Raw genomic sequence first — 19,678 nt, 5'->3', positions numbered from 1 at the left:
AATGTTAATTATTACACACATTTGCTGTTTTAGGCATTTCACAATAGTTAATTAAGTGAGCGTGCTTATCTAAGAGCAAATAATTAAAATGTACAGGGTGATCAAAAAGTCAGTATAAATTTGAAAACTTAATAAACCATGGAATAATGTAGATACAGAGGTAAAAATTGACACACATGCTTGGAATGACATGGGGTTTTATTAGAACCAAAAAGAAAACAAAGTTCACAAAATGTCCAGCAGATGGCGCTGGACAGCAAAACATCAGTAACTGCTACTGTGATGGGTGAGAGGTACGCCAATATGTTACAGAATCGCATCATCGCCAGCCTGGCTCATAAACACCTGCTGGAACGTATGATGTTTATGCAGGATGGTGCTCCACCCCATATTGCTAGATGCGTGAAAGATCTCATGTGCGCGTCGTTTGGTGATGAGAGTGTGCTCAGCCGCCACTTTTGTCACGCTTGGCCTTCCAGGTCCCCAGACCTCAGTCTGTGTGATTATTGGCTTTGGGGTTACCTGAAGTCGCAAGTGTATCATGATCGACTGACATCTCTAGGGATGCTGAAAGACAACATCCGACACCAATGCCTCACCCTAACTCCGGACATGCTTTACAGTGCTGCTCACAACATTATACCTCGACTACAGCTTTTGTTGAGGAATGATGGTGGACATATTGAGCATTTCCTGTAAAGAACATCATCTTTGCTTTGTCTTACTTTCTCGTGTTATTTATTTCTATTCTGATCAGATGAAGCGCCATCTTTTGGACATTTTTGAACTTTTGTATTTTTTTGGTTCTAATAAAACCCCATGTCATTCCAAGCATAAGTGTCAATTTGTACCTCTCTATCTACATTATTCCGTGATTTATTCAGTTTTCAAATTTATACTGACTTTTTGATCACCCGGTACATTAAAAAAGAAAAAAAAGATCATCATTAATTTTTATAAAAAATACAAGGTCAGATAATAAAACAGGGAAATTTGCACAGAAAATTCCATTTCATTTCACGAGGGATTCTTTTACGAGTCCATAAAAAATAACATAAGTTTATGAAATGCAAAGTTGCCACCCCCCATATAACGGAGATGCTGATTCGCAGATAGGCACAACAGAAAGAGTGTTACAAATAAAACTTTCAGCCTTTAAGGCCTTTGTCAAAAATAGATGACACACACACACACACACACACACACACACACACACACACACACACACACACACACACACACAAATGCACCTCACACACACATGACTGCAGTCTAAGGCATCTGTAGGCACACTGCGAGCAGCAGCACCAGTTCATTATGGGAGCAGCAACTGGGTGGGGGTAAGGATGAGGCTGGCACAGTGAGGGGTAGAGATAGTAGGATAGGGGTGTCGGACAGTGCAGTGCTGCTAGGAAGCGCACAGGGATGAGGTGGAGAGGGTAGGGCAGCTATGTGCAGTTTTGAGGTTAGACAGAGGACAGGACAGAGGTGAAGAGAGGGGGTAGCAGAAAAGAAGATAAGTAAAAAGACTGATTGTGGTGGTGGAGTGAGGGCTGTATAGTGCTGAAATGGGAACAGGGAGGCTGGATAGGTGGGGACAATGACTAACAAAGGTGAATTTTCCTCATCATCCAACTTCCCTATTCCCATTCCAGCTCCATAAAGCCCTTATTCCACCAGCACACCCATTGTTTTTACTTCTCTCCTTTTCTGCTACCTCCTCTCCCCACGTCTCCACTGCCCTCTGTCTAACCTCCCAACTCCACACCTTGTTCCTGCGAACTCCCTAGCAGCACTGCGCTGTCTGCCACGCCTATCCTACTGTACCTCTCCCTTTCTGCCACAGCCTCCTCCTTACTCCCACCCAGTTGCCATTCCCATCATGGAGTGTGTATGTGCGCGTGTGTGTTGTGTGTGTGTCTGATGCTTATTTTTGATGAAGGCCTTACAGGCCAAATGTTTTATATGTAACAGTCTCCCCACTATATGGTGAGTGGCAACTTTCCTTTTCGTAATATTGTTACATTCCATCCTGGATTTTCCATTGTTAGATTTAAAAATAAAATAAGATATTTCTTAATATTACATACTCAGCTGATATACACTGATGAGCCAAAACATTATGACCACTGCCCATTGCGAGGTTGGATGCCTGCTGGCGATGTTACGGGCACACGATGCAGTAAGGAAAGAATGTGAGTGGAAGTGAGGCAATCATTATAGCAAAGATATGGGACACAAATGCAAAAATCCTTTGATATAATCAGTTTTGACAAAGGGTGCACTGTTGTGGTACTGTGGCTGGAAACCAAAATCTCTGAAATGATGCAGCTGATCACCTGTTAGCATACTTGTGTGTCGAGCACCTATGGAAAACAGTTGAAGGATGGTGAAATAATGAGTAGGCCATATAGTCTTGGATGACCATGTCCCATCACAAAATGTGGAGGTTGGAGGACCCTCCTCTGTGTAATTCAGGATTACAGTGATCGGTGGCAGATCTGATAACACAGTACAATGCTTGTGCAGGCACAAGTGTGTCAGAGCACACCATTTGGAGGCCATTGTTGAATATTGAGCTTCACATCACACAACCCATACATGTTCCTGAGTTGACCTAACATCATTATCAGTTACAATTGCAGTAGGCACAGCATCACTGCATTTTCATTGTGGATCAATAGAAATGTGTCACCCGTCAAATGAATCACATTTCATGTTGTACCATGGTTGGGTGTTTACATGCTTTCAGCTAGCTGAATTGCTGCACGAAACATGCACCATGCCACAGATGCATGGTGGTGGGAGCAGAATTATGCTATGGGATGCATTGAGTTGGTCTCTCATGGGACCTGTGGTGGTAATCGAGGGCATAATGACAGCATTGTACTACGTGAATGTTACTACGAACCACCTGTATCACTTCATGTTTACAGTCTCTCCCTAGTGTGATGGCATTTTCCAGCAGAATAACTGTCATGTTGCAAGGTCAGCATTGTGCTACAGTGGTTTGAGGGGAATTATGGTGAACTCACATTGATCTCGTGGCCAGCAGATGTGCCTGATCTGTACCCATCAGAACACGTGTGTACCCGTAAACCACCATCCTGTAATTTGAGGAACTTGCTTGACCTGTACCTAGACATCTGGTGCCACATAGATATGGAATCCTTTCAAGGATGTTGTGTACCCATAAACCACCATCCTGTAATTTGAGGATCTTGCTTGACCTGTACCTAGACATCTGGTGCCACATAGATATGGAATCCTTTCAAGGACTTGCAGAAGCCATGCCAAGCAAAATGTCTGTTGTACTGTGTTTGAAAAGTGGAACAACACTGTATTAAACAGTTGGTCATAATGTTTTGACTCATTTGTGTGTTGATATTCCTAATTTTCTGTTAAAAAGATTATTGTTTCAAATATTTACAAACATGGATATTTCAGGTTCTTTAGTGCAAGGAAAACAGATTGGCACAAATGTTGTTTCTTTATATTGTAAGTGATTCTGTTGACATCTTTTTGGGTTTTAAATATAACTCACCAATGGGGTGCTTTCTCCCAGAATATTATTCTGTGAGTGATCAAAGACTGGAAATATGCAGATGCAACTCTAGTACTGTTTCTCTGCTGCAGCTTCTATTCAGTGGCCATGGCATATAGGAGACAGGTGAAAGTTTACTTGTAAGAATTTGAACACGTGTGCTGCATTTGAGATCACTCTGCAAATATATATCTAAGGATTACACAACATGATTTTAAACTTTTTGGGAAGAGTGATTGTTTTATTGCTTCTGGTGGGATATGTGGAAGTCAAGAATATGGCTTTTTCCCAAATTACAAACAACTGTATGTTGGCAGTAAGATATGATCTAATCCATTTTTAGAAATACCTGTCATTCGCTCACATTCTGACTTATTTACAATGCCAAATGATTTGGGCAGGTCTAAAACTATTGTGATAGCTATTTAATTTCCATCTATAGCTTTTAGGTTGAGCATGTAGGTACTCATGTTATTTGTGGCTGTGGATCTTAATTGGCCGAAAACATGCCAGTTATTTGATAGCAATGAATTTTGGTTTATAAACTATTGCACAATAGCAGCATATTGTAAATGAGTTCCTTAAAGCATATTGTGACTGAATATGTTGCATATATTTGAAGGACAATGCTTCTGTAATTTAGTAGAGATGCTATCAGCTCCATGAGAGTTCTGCTGCTTCTGATGGCGGTTTTGCAGCTTGCACTGATGTAAACCCTTAATACCTAAATAAATTTTCTCTTGGAAGAAAAAAAATCATAAATTATGTTGCTCTAGAAGTACCCAAAACACTCAGGACATGACAGCACATGTCAGAGGCATTGGTAGCTTTATGTAGAATATGCACCTACCAGCTATGGTGCTCAAAAATAGGTAATCTTACATGATTTAGAACTGCACTGGTACAATGCGAATTCATGACACCCAGCATTAATGGGATAACTCTGCTGCTGCTACTCATTTTCTTCTGCTGTTCTTGATGCTGCTGCTGCTGTTGGTACTACAGATGTTTGATATGTATCTGTAACTGATAAGTTTGTCCTCATAGTTTGTTTTCCTTCATACAGTTGTTTTCTGGATTTGCATCTAATATTGTTACTTCCATGACAGGTTCATTTGTTGTATGATTACCATTGGAAGTACAGTCCACTGGAATCTCTTATAAAGATATATTATCATTATGTTTGCTGAGTGACTCCAACACTTCAGAGATTATTTTTATCATAAGTGTCATAAAGTCTCTATTCAGTTGCCTGCTGTGTTTTGTGTTACCATGTCTCTGACAAAAGTCTTTTTTGAGAAAACTTGTATCTGGATACATTTCTCAGACCTTCCGAAACAATCTGTTAGCTTTTGAATGCATGGTTTCACGGCAATATGAAAAAATAAAATTTTCTCAGGCTTCCAGCCGCCTCAGCTGGTTAAAATCCCACGAGCTTTTGACTGAGCTCTCCCCGGTCATTGTCAAGTGGTAAGACTGACTTATGTGCTGCCATGGCTGTGTCATTATATAGCCGCACTGCTGGCTGTGACATCACTGGTGCTCTCTTTCTCGCCATATACGGTAGGTAATGTGTTCATCTCACATCCATCGTGCCCATTTTAACATCGCGATAGCTGGGTCCCAGCAGTGCTGAGTTGCAAACTGTTGTCCTTGTTGATGGTGTTTTCAGAGGTTTTTATTTCAGTAGCTTCTTTTATGATGCTATCCCAAAATCCCTTTGTCTTCGTAACGACAGATGTTTCGTTGAATAGAATTCGGTGTCCATTTTCTAAGGCGTGTTCTGCCACGGCTGATTTTTCTGGATAGCATAGGCGTACGCACCTCTTGTGTTCCGTCCAGCATTGCTCCACAGTGTGTACTATTTGGCTGACGTAGTAACAGCCACACTGACATGATATCTTGTACACTTGAGGCATTCTAAGCCCTAGATCGTCCTTCACAGGCCTCATGAGCTGATGAAGTTTTGCTGGGGGCCTGAACACCGATGAAATGTTATATTGGTTCAGGAGCCGGCTAATCTTTCCCAACACTGTACCACAGAAAGTCAAAAACACAAGTTTCTTGCTTTCTTCTTCGGTGGTGTTCTCTCCTCTGTTGGTGTGTTTCTTGCGTGTCACACCAGATATAGCCTGTGACACTTGTCTGTGGCTGTACCCATTTTCCCAGACGACTTTTCGGCGGTGGCTCAGTTCTAGTGGCAGACTTTCTGCATCTGAGATGACTTTAGCATGATGAACAAGGGTATTCAGAACGCCACGTTTTTGTGCCGGATGGTGGTGATTGAGAGTGTGCAGATACGGATCTGTGTGTGTCGGTTTCCTGTAGACACTGTGGCTGAGGTGCCCATTGGTTTTCCGTCGAACGAGGATGTCATGGAAGGGCAATGCACCATCTGTCTTGACTTCCATCATAAACTTGATGTGGTTGTGAATGCTGTTCAGGTGTTCTAAAAATTTTTCCAGTTTTTCATGACCATGGGGCCAGATGATAAAAGTGTCATCAACGTAATGATAAAAGCAACTCTGTTTAGCTGCAGCCATGTAAAGAGCGATGTCTTCAAATTTTTCCATAAAAAGGTTGGCTATGGATAGAGCTTATGGGTTTCCCATAGCCACGCAGTCCAACTGGTCGAAATACTGGCCGCCATGTAGGAAGTACGATGATGTCAACGTGTGCTTAAACAGTCCCACAATTGTGCTATCAAATAAATGGGAGAGGAGATCTATGCAGTCTTTGACCGGAACATGTGTAAACAGGGAGACCACATCAAAACAAACCATTATATCTCCTTGATTAAGATGCAGTAGTTTAATTCTGTTGATAAAGTCATCGGTGTTCTTGATGTGATGCACACAATGACCCACATGTGGTGCAAGGAGGCTGGCCAGGTGTTTTGCCAATCTATAAGTGGGTGACCCAATGGTGTTCACAATGGGACAAAGAGGATAATCCGGTTTGTCGATTTTTGGTAGTCCATAAAGTGTAGATGGTCTCTGCGCCTGAGAGAGGAGATTCTTAATAACACCCTCTTCCAGTATTGACTGTTTTAGAAGCTCTGATGTCTTTCTCATTATTCTTGATGTCGGGTCCCATGGCAGTTTCTGGTATGTATCCTCTTCAAGAATAAACTGAATTTTGGCATCATAGTCAGCTGAAAATCATTTCTTTTTCCCTGATGTACAGACCACCATGGAAAGCAGGTTGATAAAGCAGGCTAATTTACCCCAACATACCTGTCGTGGAGGGCAGCCTACTGGATAGGGCCCAGAAAATTGTTTCTTGAGCCTGACGTGTAGGCTGCCCTGCAAAGCAAGTTGACTTTGTAGTGTTGCTCCTACACAACATACCTATCCTGCAAGGCAGCCTATATACCAGGGACTGGAAGGAAACATGTTTTTCCCTGTATCTTCATACCTATTGGAGCAAAGAGGATATAAACTGCATTATTGATATTCCTGAGGCCTGCTGTTGCTGTGCCAAATTAGTGCAAATTGATCCACAGGTTTGGAAAGAGATCCTGAACAAACACACTTACATATACTACACTTTGTATATATAACAGATGTAGATGCACAAGTTTCCTGGTTTAAATCTTATGGCTTCAACAGGATCAGCTTCATGTTTCCAATATTTCAACATATTTTATAACTGAGTTTAAATTGTTACATAGTTTGTTTATCACATTAGTTTGAGTCCAGCGCCACTCATTTCCACAGAACTTCTCAACTGTAAGTAAAATCACCACAGACACAAGACAACCTATCAATATTTACTTCTTAATATTAAGGTGAATGATATGCTGGATTACTGAACAAGCCTTAACACCTTTTCCACTTTTTTCCAACACTACTAATATTAGAAACTTGTAATTTATGGAATACGCTGCAAATATAGTTTTTCTCTGTGTTTGTCAGTAACCGTCTCATATTGAGCAAATAATCCTCCCACAAAATGCAAAACTTTTATTTCATTTTTTTCTATCTCTTTTGACAATACTACCTTATATGGATGCATGTCAGAACTGCACCACACAAGACAGGAATGAATGAGCCTTTTGTAAAGCAACTGCACAACCTTAGAATCCTCCTGATAATTATCAAGATTTCTGTTTGAGATTACACACATTCCCGTCATCTTGCAATACCTTTGATGTCAACATGGTTTCTCAGGATATTGTGATACTGGTGAATAAAATATTAATCAGAAGTATTGTTACACTGTACCATCCATTTCATCATAGGTTACATCAGCAGCATAACAGCTCCTGGGCTCTCTTATGGATATATATTCGCCTCAAAGGTGCACATCTGGCATCCAACAGCCCCACACTTTGTTCATGGTATCTTCCACTGGTTCTTTTAAATGACACTGTTCTTTTCCTATCCCTTTCAACTTCTGTTACACATTCAGAGCATTCTTCTGTCCTTTTATCTAAAAATGAACTCTTAAACAGAGGATAAGAATACGTAAAACACCTTTGTTGTCTCAGATGAACAGTTTTACAACTGACAATGACTTGACAATAGTCAAATGGACAGAAATCAAATGGCATGATCCCATATTGTGACTTCTGCACATGTTACCAACGTGAAAACTGAATATGGCATTACTAAAATCAATAGACTATTCATCGAAGGAAAATTGTCTGCAGGAAGAAAGTTTTTCTACATTAGTTTCATGGCAGAAAGTGAGTCTTGCCATAACACCAGACATTTGGTATCTTCTAATCAAGAAAGTAATTGGCTTTTGAAAAAAAAAAAAAACTGTTTCCTAAATGACAAATGCAGCCACCTCAAGTAGTATTTACCTCAGAATACTCATTTTGGTCATTTTTGCAAAAAGCTAATTTTGAAAAAAATTGTTCTCAATTATGATGAAAGATCAGTTCATCCTGTGAATTATCTAAGAGAGATAAATGATGTGCTTCTGGGTGTTCTCTGAGCTGTTGATTACATAATATGCACAATATTTCGGTGACCAGCCAGGCCATTTTCTTCAGCTGCCATGAGTTTTGCTGTTACGTGTAGTCGGCCCTGAAGGAAACAGCTGGGTTTGGCATTTAAATATTGTTGTAAAATGGAAATAACAACTCACAAGAACACCTGGAACACTTCATTAATCATTCACATCAGGTAAATCTGAGAGGTCTCATCTAAGAGAGATGCTGGAATGAACTACATTATCCTGTTGCTTTAATTCAAAACTACTTATTGAGGTCTAATGTACAAGAAGTTCTCCATACAGTAACCTGTCTGACAGGAATTTCTGTGAGCACATACCGTGTTGATCATTTAGTAGGAGAGAATTGTGTCAAAAAGCATCTGAAAGTCAACAAACATCAACCTGCTAATACTTAAGTTGCCAAATCATACTGTCTTCATTGGAGGAGACTTCAGTTATCTAGCAAAGTATTAGGATAGTCACAGTGTTATAAGTGATGGAAATGACAAGATATCATGTGAAGAAATGCTAAAGCCTTCCTCTGGAACATAGAACATATAACTGATGAGCCCACTTGTGATGGAAATATTATGTATTGCAATGTGGGCTCCCAGGTTTTAGAAAGTAATGGTCTGCTTCAGGCGCAATGCTTTTCTTGTAGAGTACTCAACTGGAGATTATCGATTATTCTTGTAATGCACTTACACTGATTAAAGAAATTGATGATAACTTTTACAGCTTTTCTTTCTATCACTTCTGTCTCTTTCATTAATTAAATCTTTTAGGGCCCCACATCAAGAAATAATGATGAAGAACATGTGAAATAAATATTTTTTAACTTGCTCCCTAAGTGACTGCCTTTTCCCTCTGGGATATGTCATCCCCACAACTAGATTTATATGGCCATTCTACCTTAAATCATTTTGCACAGTTACTTCTAAATTAACATTGAACCAAAAATCTGTTAACATTAGAAAATTAAATAGTTCATGGAATTATGTAGGTAGAGAAGTAAAAACTGACATACATGCTTGACATGACATGGGGTTTGATTGAAATAGAAAAAGTGCACAAAATAACTAACAGATGGCACTTTGTATGATATAAAAGCAATAGTCAGGATAACAATTGATTTTTAGCAAAGACGATGTTCTTATAACAAATGCTCAGCATGTCGGCTGTCGTTCATCAACAGTACCTGTAGTCATGGAACAATGTTGTGAACAGCTCTGTACAGCATATCAGTAGTTACGGTGAGAAACTGCCATTGAATGTCGTTGTTTAGCATCCATAATGAAGTTGGATGATTTAAGTAGACATGAGACATTAGGTAACCTCACAACCAATAATAAAACAGATTGAGTTCTGGGAACATGGGAGGCCAAGCATGGCAGATGTGGCAGTTCAGCACATGATCATCACCAATATACCAAATGATGTGTGCAAGAGGTCTTGTTTATGGTTTCAGTAGCACCCCACATTATTTTATGCATGTATGTCAATTTCTTCCTCTCTACCTATCTTATTCCATGAACAAGTGCATTTTCAAGTGTTAACAGACCTTTCAATCACCCTGTACTTCACCGTTGTGACTGATTTTAACTATTAATTACTAATCATATAGTCAGATGATACAATGTATTCTGTCTATTTGTATACACTACATTCCATGTATACTTCTTTAGCATCAGCTGCCAATCTAAACATCTAGTGCCGATCATCTGTAAATCTTCTTACATTTTGTAACAATGTTTTAAAGATCTGACTTATTTTTACACAACTGTATTGTCTAATAATATCCCAAGAGAGTTAAAAGCGTTGTCCAAGCAGTTGTTCATGTGTATTGTGAACAGTTATGTTCCTATGCCACTTTCTTGAAATGTGCCAAACACCATTATCTCTTCTAAAAATGTTTCCCCATTGAATAATAGGGGTCTTGAGTCATCAACAGATACAAAAACAAGTGTGAAGATCTATGCTAGCTTTTGGATGAATCCTGTTTTGAACTAGAGTGTGTGCGCAAGCCAGTGCAAGAATTGCAGTACTGCTGGTAGACTAGGGTGAAGGGTTGTATCAGACAGAGTGGCCAAGAGGAGAAAAGAGGTGGAGAGTGGGAGGGAAAATTGAGGAAAGTTGGCTGGCAGCTTGGAGGGAGGAAGTAGGTGTATGTAATACCAGTGTGGCAGAGAGAGACAGCAGTTGTATGGGATAGGAATATTACACACAGTCACTGGTGAGTTCGTGCAGTGCAAGATGACAATGACAAAGAGGAGTGGATTTTGTGAAGGTGGTAGAACAGAAGAAGGTGAGAGCGGGGAAGAGGATGTTGGTCCAGGTTGTGTGACAATAGCGTCATGTGACAGGATAGATGCGGTTAGTTAGTTAGTTAGTTACATGTTCCATTGATTAATAGCACGGAAAAACCGTTATGATGTGGAACGTGTCAAATGCACAAGAAATGTGCACAGGAAACAAGTGTTTTTTTAATTATTATTATTATTATTATAGCCTTATACCTAAATATTTCTATTATCTATCCCATTCCCTTAAATGGCACAAAATGCATATATTATATCTCCAGATTTATTTACTCTTATTCAAGAATTCATCTATGGTGTAGAAGAAGTTGTCAAGGAGGTATGATTTCAATTTGTTTTTGAAACTATTACTGCTGTCTGTCAGACATTTTATTTCATCTGGTAATTTCTCAAAAAGTATAGCAGCATATTTTACCCCTTTCTGTGCCAAAGATAGGTTAAGTAAAGGGTAGTGTAGGTCTTTCTTTCTTCTGGTATTGTAATCATGAATGTCGCTGTTGATTTTAAACTGGTCCATGTTGTTGAGAAAAAAATTCATTACTGAGTAAATGTACTGCAAAGCAGTTGTAAGAATTCCTAACCTTTTAAAGAGATGCCTACAAGATGTGCGATTATGAACCCCAAACATTATTCTAATTATTTTTTTGAGCAGTGAATACCTTTTGCCTAAGTGTTGAGTTGCCCCAGAATATTATTCTGTATGACATCAGAGAGTGGAAGTATGCAAAGTATGTTAGCTTACTAATTTCTACATCCTCAAAATTGGCAGTTATGGAGATTGCAAAAGTTGCTGAACCTAGTCGCCTTAGGAGATCCAAAATATGACTTTTTCCAACTAAGATTCTTATCTATATGTACACCCAAAAACTTAGTATGCTCTACTCTGGCTACTGAATTCTTTGATTTGTTATGTTTATTGAAAGAATTATACTTTTTGCAGCAGAAAATTAGATGTACTGTGTTTTTTTCAATGTTCAGAGCAAGCCCATTCACAGAAAATCAGTTAATAACTTTTCCAAAAACCTTATTTGTATCTTTTGTATTGGACTTTCTTTTACTGGATTAATAATTATGCTTGTATCATTAGCAAACAGTGTCAGTTCAGCATCTTGTTTCACATAAGAAGGGAGGTCATTCACATATATCAAGAACAGGAGGAGACCCATGACCGAAGCTTGTGGAACACCTAATGTTATTTCATCCCAGTTAGATGAAGTGGCAAACTTCTTTGAATCACTTGAAACATATAAAGACACTTTTTGTTTCCTGTTCTGTAGATATTACTTAATCCACTCGTATGCTGTTCCATTTATACCATAGAATTGTAATTTCTCTAACATAATGTCATGGTTCACACAATGAAAAGCTTTGGATGTTGTTATTGTGGCCTTCAGTCCAGAGACTGGTTTGATGCAGCTCTCCATGCCACTCTATCCTGTGCTAGCTTCTTCATCTCCCAGTACCTACTGCAACCTACATCCTTCTGAATCTGTTTAGTGTATTCACCTCTTGGTCTCCCTCTGCAATTTTTACCCTCTACACTGCCCTCCAATACTAAATTGGTGATTCCTTGATGCCTCAGAATATGCCCTACTAACCGATCCCTTCTTCTAGTCAAGTTGTGCCACAAACTCCTCTTCTCCCCAATTCTATTCAATACCTCCTCATTAGTTATGTGATCTACCCATCTAATCTTCAGCATTCTTCTGTAGCACCACATTTTGAACGCTTCTATTCTCTTCTTGTCTAAAGTATTTATTGTCCATGTTTCACTGCCATACATGGCTACACTCCATACAAATACTTTCAGAAACGACTTCCTGACACTTAAATCTATACTCGATGTTAACAAATTTCTCTTCTTCAGAAACGCTTTTTTTGCCATTACCAGTCTACATTTTACATCCTCTCTACTTCGACCATCATCATTTATTTTGCTCCCCAAATAGCAGAACTCATTTACTACTTTAAATGTCTCATTTCCTAATCTAATTCCTGCAGCATCACCTGATTTAATTCGACTTCGTTCCATTATTCTCGTTTTGCTTTTGTTGATGTTCATCTTATATTCTCCTTTCAAGACCATGTCCATTCTGTTCAGCTGCTCTTTCAGGTCCTTTGCTGTCTCTGACAGAATTACAATGTCATCTGTGAACCTCAAAGTTTTTATTTCTTCTCCATGGATTTTAATTCCTGCTCCAAAATTTTCTTTTGTTTCCTTTACTGCCTGCTCAGTATACAGATTGAAAAACATTGGGGATAGGCTACAACCCAGTCTCACTCCCTTCCCAACCACTGCTTCCCTTTCATGCCCCTCGACTCTTATAACTGCCATCTTGTTTCTGTACAAATTGTAAATAGCCTTTTGCTCCCTGTATTTTACCCCTACCACCTTCAGAATGTGAAAGAGAGTATTTCAGTCAACATTGTCAAAAGCTTTCTCTAAGTCTACAAATGCCAGAAACGTAGGTTTTCCTTTCCTTAATCTATCTTCTAAGATAAGTTGTAGGGTCAGTATTACCTCACGTGTTTCAACATTTCTACGGAATCCAAACTGATCTTCCCCGAGGTCGGCTTCTACCAGTTTTTCCATTCGTGTGTAAAGAATTCATGTTAGTATTTTGCAGCAGTGGCTTATTAAACTAATAGTTCGTTAATTTTCACATCTGTCAACACCTGCTTTCTTTGTGATTGGAATTGTTTTATTCTTCTTGAAGTCTGGGGGTATTTCGCCTATCTCATACATCTTGCTCACCAGATGGTAGAGTTTTGTTAGGCCTGGCTCTCCCAAGGCTGTCAGTAGTTCTAATGAAATGTTGTCTACTCCCGGGGCCTTGTTTCATCTTAGGACTTTCAGTGCTCTGTCAGACTCTTCTCGCAGTATCATATCTCCCATTTCATCTTCATCTACATTCTCTTCCATTTCTATAACTTTGTCCTCAAGAACATCGCCCTTGTGTAGACCCTCTATATACTCCTTCCACCTTTCTGCTTTCCCTTCTTTGCTTAGAACTGGGTTTCCATCTGAGCTCTTGATATTCATGCAAGCGGTTCTCTTTTCTCCAAATGTCTCTTTAATTTTCCTGTAGGCAGTATCTATCTTACCCCTAGTGAGATAAGCCTCTACATCCTTACATTTGTCCTCTAGCCATCCCTGCTTAGCCATTTTGCACTTTCTGTCGATCTCATTTTTGAGACGTTTATATTCGTTTTTGCCTGCTTCATTTACTGCATTGTTATGTTTTTTTCTTTCATCAATTAAATTCAATATTTCTTCTGTTACCCAAAGATTTCTATTAGCCCTCGTCTTTTTACCTACTTGATCCTCTGCTACCTTCACTATTTCGTCTCTCAAGGTTACCCATTCTTCTTCTACTGTATTTCTTTCTCCACATTCTTGTCAATCGATCCGTAATGCTTTTCCTGAAGCTCTCTACAACTTCTGGTTCTTTCAGTTTATCCAGGTCCCATCTCCTTAAATTTCCACCTTTTTGCACTTTCTTCAGTTTTAATCTACACTTCATAACCAATAGATTGTGGTCAGAGTGCACATCTTCCCCTGGAGAAGTCTTACAATTTAAAACCTGATTTCTAAATTTCTGCCTTACCATTATATAATCTGTCTGAAACCTGTCAGTATCTCCAGGCTTCTTCCATGTATACAACCTTCTTTTATGACTCTTGACGCAAGTGTTAGCTACGAATAAGTTATGCTCTGTGCAAAATTCTACCAATCGGCTTCCTCTTTCATTTCTTCCCCCCAATCCATATTGACCTACTGCATTTCCTTCTCTCCCTTTTCCTACTATCGAATTCCAGTCACCCATGACTATTAAATTTTCGTCTACCTTCACTATCTGAATAATTTCTTTTATCTCATCATAAATTTCATCAATCTCTTCGTCATCTGCGGAGCTAGTTGGCATATAAACTTGTAATACTGTGTTAGGTGTGGGCTTCGTATCTATCTTGGCCACAATAATGCGTTCACTATGCTGTTTGTAGTAGCTTATCTGCATTCCTATTTTCCTATTCATTATTAAACCTACTCCTGCATTACCCCTATTAGATTTTCTATTTATAACCCTGTATTCACCTGACCAAAAGTCTTGTTCCTCCTGCCACTGAACTTCACTAATTCCCACTATATCTCACTTTAACCTATCCATTTCCCTTTTTAAATTTTCTAACCTACCTGCCCGATCAAGGGCATTCCACACTCCAATCCGTAGAACGCCAGTTTTCTTTCTCCTGATAACAACGTCCTCTTGAGTAGCCCTACCCAGAGATCCAAATGGGTGACTATTTTACCTCTGGAATATTTTACACAAGAGGACACCTTCATCATTTAACCATACAGTAAAGCTGCATGCCCTCAAGAAAAATTACGGCTGTTGTTTCCCCTTGCTTTCAGCCGTTCGCAGTACCAGCACAGCAAGGCCGTTTTGGTTAATGTTACAAGGCCAGATCAGTCAATCATCCAGACTGTTGCCCCTGAAACTACTGAAAAGACTGCTGCCCCTCTTCAGGAACCTCACGTTTGTCTGGCCTCTCAACAGATACCCTTCCATTGTGGTTGCACCTACGGTACGGCTATCTGTATTGCTGAGGCACGCAAGCCTCCCCACCAGCGGCAAGGTCCATGGTTCATGGGGAGCATGCTTTCGATAAGTCACTGAATATTCCTACTGGTGAGATTTTACTATTTAAAGACTCCATTATGTGGACAGTGAAATTGTATATTGCTGTCTCAGTGGAACAGCATTTCTGAAATCCGAACTGTGATTTACTAAGTATCCCATGAGTGTTGAGATGGCTAACCCCTCTTGAGTAAATTAGTTTCTCAAAAAGTTTTTTGAAAATGCTCTAAGCCATGATACTGGTCAGTAATTATTGACATCTGTAGTTTCCCCCTTTTTGTAGAGAGGCCTGACAATGGCATATTTTAACCTGTCTGGAAAAATACCCTTGAGTCAGTGATGCATTACATATGTGACTTAAAATATCAGCTGTAATTGCTGCACATTGTTTTAATAACTTGTTAGAGATGTCATCTACCCCAACAGAACATTTATTTTTCAAAGATTTAATAATTTTATTTGACAAGAGGTTGTTAGATGAAACTTAATCTGACTAAAATTTTTTTGATACTGACTCTTCCATGTATTGCCTGGCTTTTTCTTTTGAACTATTATCACCAATTTTTTCTCCTACACTTAATAAGTGATTGTTAAATATATTGGCTACCTGTGTACTGTTGGCTAAGATGGTCTCATTCTCTTTAACAGTAATACTACCTACCCCAGTGGTTACTTTTCCTGTCTCCCTTCTAACAACATTCCATATTGATTTGATTTTATTGCTGGAGCTTCTCTAACATTCATATTTCTTGGTTTCCTTACAACTTTTCTCTGTATATTACAATAACTTTTATACTGTAAAACTACTTCTGGATCTTTACTGGTTCTTGCTGTCTCACACAGTTTTCTTTTTCTTTCTGAAGACACTTTAATACCTGTAGTAATCAAAGGTTTCTTTGAAAAGTTTGTGGTGTTACATTTAGTAATTTTTCTTTGCAAAACGATGTTGAAAAAGGGATATAAATTTATCAAGAAATATGCTGCATTTATCATTAGCATTTGGCTCATTATATACATCTTCCCAGTTTACATTTCCTAAACTTTCTCTGAAGTGATTTATAGATAATGGGTTGAGCACCCTCACACTTCTACTTAATGGTTTCTGAAGTGTATGCCCTGTTAGGTTTTGTAAGTTAATCAGTTGTGCGTCATGGTCACATAATCCATTTACCACAGGGAAAGCGTGTGTTTGTTCTACATCCTCTGTGTTTGGGGCAGGGGGTTTGTGGAGATTGGGGCTATGGAATTACAGGAACAAAGGGTTTGTTGAAATGATAACTCCCATCTACTTAGTTTGGAAAAGCTGGTGTTGAAGGTAAAGATCTAGATATGACTGGTTGTGAAGCAACCATTGAAATCGAACATGTTGTGCTCAGTAGGGTATTAGAGCACTGAGTGGTCACCTCTGCTGTTGGCTACAATTTGGTGGTAGCAATTCATTGAGTGGTCAAGTACACATAAAATGCAGTACAGAAATAGCAGCAGAGTTGATATATGACAAGGTTGCTTTCACACGTTGTCCTACCTCTTCTCTTCTCCTTTCGTATCCAGATGCACCGATTATATCTTCCCTTCCCAGTAATTATCAACGTAGGTTGCTTTGTCATTGACTTTCAAAATATTGTCTTTAGTGCATGTTATAGACATATCTGGGCAAATCAATAGGTGGTCCAAGTCCTGTATTGCTTCACATTCACACCTATCGCTATCACTGTAGCCCCATTTAAATAGGTTTGATTTGCACCCAGTTACTCCAGTGTGCAGCCAGTTTAATGACCTCCAAGTTGTAAAAGGTAGTTGAAATCCTGCAGATCCCTCCTCAAGTAGTTCCATTGTGGAGTGTGGCACCATTTCTTCCCAAAGAGATAGCCGCCTTGCGACAGGCTTGGTGGTGAGCTCTTCAGTAGTTTCAATGAAACTCCTGTGGGATTTCAGCCGGACACGTTGTTTTCAGTGCATATGCATCGGGTGTCGAGGATCATTCTTTCGTTTTGATCTTTCGATCTCGATGGCTACTTGTCTGCGGATAGTGGGTGGTGCTATGCCTATGATGGGATAAATTTTGTCTTTGGGAGTTGGTTTGAGGCATCCTGTGGCAATACGTACAATTTCGTTTATGGTGACGTCAACTTGCTTAGTGTGAGCAGAGTTCCTCCAAACTGGCACCACGTATTCTGTTGCTGAGATACTCAGCGTCAGACCTGTGGTGAGCAAAACGTGTGGTTGAGCTCCCCATGATGAACCTGTTAGCTTCTGCAGTATGTTGTTCCTGGCACAGACCTTTTTTTTAGTGTTGTGACTGTGCTGTTTAAAAGTAAGCGTTCTGTCCAATGTTACTCCCATATATTTTGGGCTGTTTGTATGCTTCAGCTCTTCCCCTTGCCACATGACTCGGAGTTTCCGTTTGGCTTGTTTGTTCCTAAGATGGAAGGCAGATACTTGAGATTTTCTAGGGTTTGGCTTGAGGTTATTGCCTTCGTAATAAGTAGCAAGTTCTGTTAAGGCTCCTGTCAGATTCTCCTCCACTTGTTCAAAGGTTTTGTCCTGTGTGGCCACTGCTGCATCATAAATGAACATTCGTGTCTAGTGGCTGATGGGAAGGTCATTCGTATAGATGTTAAATAGTATTGGAGCCAAAACACTACCCTGTGCAAGTCCATTTCTCTGTGTCCTCCATCGGCTGTTTTTAGATTGTAAGGTTACATAGTAGCGTCTGTTCTGTAGCATGCATTGCACAAACATAGAAAGGGTGTAGTCTTTAGTGACATTATACACTTTCTGGGTAAGCAACTTATGGTTAACTGTGTCATATGGGGCACTGAGATCCAGGAATGCGACCCCAGTTACTTCTCCTCTCTGATAGCCATCTTCAGTGTACTGTGTGAGATTAAGGGTTTGGCCACAGCATGATTTTCCTGGTCAAAATCCAGCTTGTTCGTTAATGAGGGCTTTGTCCACATAATCAGCAATGCGTTTGAGGATCATTTGCTCCAGCACTTTAAATAGATGACAAAGCAGTGAGACAGGCTGGAAATTTTTAGCTTCAGCTGGGTCTTTCCCTGGTTTTAGTAGCACAACAAGCCGAGCTTTCCTCCACAGTTTAGGAATTTGCATTGTTATAATACATTTATTCATTAGCTCTAGGATCCATGCTTGTACTCTTGGTCCAAAATGTTTAATTTGCTCAGATCTCAGATTGTCGAGGCCAGCGGCCTTATTGTTTTTCAAATCGTTGATGGCGTCTTGTAGCTCCTGAATGAAGAAGGGGCGAGCTAGGAAGCTAATCTCCTCGTTCAATTTTCTTTTGATTTTGCCATTCCTGACCTTCCTTTTAGCTTTTCCATTCACAAGCAGTTGGTGAGCTATCTGATCAGGTGTAACTTCACTGTAATTTGGATGTGGTTATGTTGGGTCATTGCTGAGACTTTTGAGCAGTTTCCACGCCTTCCTACTGCTGTGCTTCATGTCCGTCTCTTGTAGGAGGTTGCACCACTTTTCATTTCTTGCTTCGGAGATACCAGACATCAGTACCTCACCTGCCTGGATCATTTCCTCTGAGAAGGGGTCCTTATTGTAAAGTTCTTCATACTTTTTCAGAGCTTCCTTGCTGTTACCATTGAGTCCAGCAATATACTGAGTGCGGCACCCTCTAGTTATGCGTCGTCGAGAGATTTTCTTGACGAGGTCTATAAAAGTTTCATATGATTGTACTTCTTGTTTAATTTCCAAGATCTCCCTATCAAGGTCCTCTGTGAAGAGTTCCCAATGAGCTTTTTTGGAGTTGAAGCGTCTCTTGAAGGGCTTTACATCTGATTTGATTACTGCAGTAATGCAGCAAGTTATTGCTCTGTGTTGCGATCTTGGAATTGGGTCCTCTATTTGCGTTACAGTTTGCAGGGATACCTTCTCGGGGACAAAGATGTTATCTGGATTTTATCCTCGTTTCCATCTTCCGCTGTTAAATGATGCAGGCAACTTTGGGTCATGTATCAATTTCAGTTTAGCCTGGTCTGCCCAGATCTCCAGCATTTCGCCATCGTCATTTGTCTGTTTATAGCCCCATGCGAGACCGTGACAGTTAAAATCTCCTAGTACAACTTAAATGTTTTTTGAATGGAAGTTTCCATGCTCTGTAAATTTGAACCTTGCACTGGGTGGTTTGTACACGGATGTTACAGTACATGAATGTAGCTCAATAGTTAAAATTTCTATATTTTCTTCACAGGTCAAAC

At 39.7% G+C, this 19,678-nt stretch overlaps 1 protein-coding gene across 2 annotated transcripts in view; it reads left to right on the top strand.

Moving 5' to 3' along the window:
* LOC126458039 (uncharacterized) overlaps nt 1-19,678 on the top strand; it is a 425,031-nt gene that overhangs the window by 300,840 nt on the left and 104,513 nt on the right. The window lies entirely within an intron of this gene.

Source organism: Schistocerca serialis, chromosome 2 (assembly GCF_023864345.2).
Source record: "Schistocerca serialis cubense isolate TAMUIC-IGC-003099 chromosome 2, iqSchSeri2.2, whole genome shotgun sequence".
In the NCBI taxonomy this organism is placed as follows: domain Eukaryota; kingdom Metazoa; phylum Arthropoda; class Insecta; order Orthoptera; family Acrididae; genus Schistocerca; species Schistocerca serialis.
This window is presented reverse-complemented; position numbering and strand designations above follow the sequence as displayed.